Source organism: Capsicum annuum, chromosome 3 (assembly GCF_002878395.1).
Source record: "Capsicum annuum cultivar UCD-10X-F1 chromosome 3, UCD10Xv1.1, whole genome shotgun sequence".
NCBI classification, from domain to species: domain Eukaryota; kingdom Viridiplantae; phylum Streptophyta; class Magnoliopsida; order Solanales; family Solanaceae; genus Capsicum; species Capsicum annuum.
Genome location: NC_061113.1, coordinates 254,059,584 through 254,061,935, shown reverse-complemented (window position 1 = coordinate 254,061,935; position 2,352 = coordinate 254,059,584).

Sequence of the window (2,352 nt, the reverse complement as noted above, 5' to 3'; positions counted from 1 at the left end):
TAAAGTGAGGTGTGTTTTTATGTTGCTTGTCTAATGTAAAATCAAGAATATAGGATTCTTGTTCCTCATCTTTACACTCTTTTACTATTTTAAATGATTCCACATACAAGATATCATCTAAACATAATTTAGAAAAGTTCTTTAAATGAGGCCCAATCAATCCTACTTCAAAATTTACACTATCTACTACACACTCACTTTTATTCACCTTCTCAATGTCAGTCTCAAGATCGAGATGGCAATCGAGTGGCTGTGATTCTTGAGTTTCCTCCTCAAATTGGCTAATGTCCTCCTCATATTCTTCTTTGTTTAGCCACTATAAACATAGTGGGAGTGGTAACTCTTTATCTCTGCCCACAGTTGTTCTTGATTCCTTAAAATTTGTTTCATCAATTTTTTCGCTTGAATCATGACAGCACACATATCTTCAGTATGATCACTTTGACCACAAGCCAAACACCAAGTTACAATAAGTAGGACAGTATCCGCATCATATTGTGAAGGTCCAGTCCATGCACTTCCAGGTATATCTGGACAGCAAGCCTCAAAATATGGTCCCCCATAATAATAACAAGAACCGTCACAAGAATTGTCATCACTCAAAAAATAATCCATCCAGGCTGACATCTTAAAAAAGGTGTGATAAAAATAAGTGAAAATAAAAAATAAAATAAATAAATATTTACAAGTTTGAATTCAAGCAAGTAAACTAAAATTTCAAACCAACTCAATATTCCAAATTATTCCCCGACAACGGCATCATTTTTTATAACTCTTAACTTACACGTCAATTTAGTGCAAGGCGGTCGTGTCAATATATTTACCCAACTTTGGAGTCGGGGTCGAATACATAGGGAATAATGTGAGTGGCGATTAAATTAGTTTGAAACTAAAGCTACAAGTTAAATTCAAATAAATGATACGAAAAGATAAAATGGGAGTTTTTGATGATCAGCAGATAATTGTTGGTCACTTTAGTTTCAGTTTTTGTAATCAAGAGTTTATGAAAAACTCGAATTATGTTCACTATGGGTTTTGGTACTTGATAGATGCTAATAGTGATTTAAGATTCTCACGATAGGTAGGAACAACAGACTGTCTTTATTGAAGTTATGCCTAAATGTCTCTTGACCTACTTAAGCATTTAATTACCTAATCTTCTCAGACTTAGGAAATTTATATTCACTGACTAGACTTCACCTCAGGTTAATTAACCTTATTACAGCGTCAATTATTAAACGGAGGGTTGGTAGCTTCCAAGTCCGTGTCAATAATACACTTCCTACTATAGTTGATTTCTTATCTCAAGCAAATCAAAGCAGGGGTTGTCTATCATTTGCAACCAATAGACAATAATTAAAACCTCGAAATTATCATGGAGTCCTATTACCTTTAGAATCTTGAATACTTAGAAACTTACCAAGACCTAACCTAAAGATCCTATAATTTGGGTTAAAGAGATTTAGCCACGCATAATATAATAATCGATACAACAAGTTGAATTCATAATTTGAAAGATGAACTTACAGAAAGATGAATAGCAATGAGTGTTTCTTAGATTAGATCAATATAAATCCCAAAGTAATGATTAAAATCTCTTCAAAGTAATTGATTTTTTCAAGCCAAGAAACTAGAGAAAAAAAATAACAAAAATATGTGTCTCAAAATTCAGGTTCGGAACTCCAAAGAAAACCCTAAACAAGGCTTTAAATAGTTCACCATAATTATGAACAAAATAATAAAATTCAGAAATTCTTCGGATTAGGTGTTGCTATTTATGATAGCCTATCAGGAGGCTAACGACTTATCACAAATGTCGTCAGCTTCCTTAATGCTTTTGGTGCTTACTGCCTACCACTGATGATAAAAAGTGACGCCCTATCAGCTCCTTGACGACCTATCACAAAATATTGTCAAGTCTCTTCTTCAGTTCTCATGTGCTGCCTTAGGTTGACGACATTCTTTATGGCTTATCAGATCCTTAATGACCTATCACAAAATATTATCACATCTTTCAATCTTAGGCCAATTCTCTTTCTATGGATGACGATGAATCTGATAGCTTATCACAAGGCTGACGACTTATCAAAAATGTCATCAGCCATATTTTTGCCTCTATGTACTTCTGATTTCAACTCTTTTGCTTCCATTCTTGATAGTTCTCTATAATATTAGCTCCTACTACAAAATCAAACATAAAAGAATCAAAAATGACAAAAGTTGCTTAAGACTTCGCAATTATTCTTAGTTAAAAGCCTCAAATGTGTTAGCATTAGCTCACACATCAATAATTGTGATAGATGTATATATGCACATGAGGACTAGTGTTAAAATGATGAGTTGTGGTTGAGT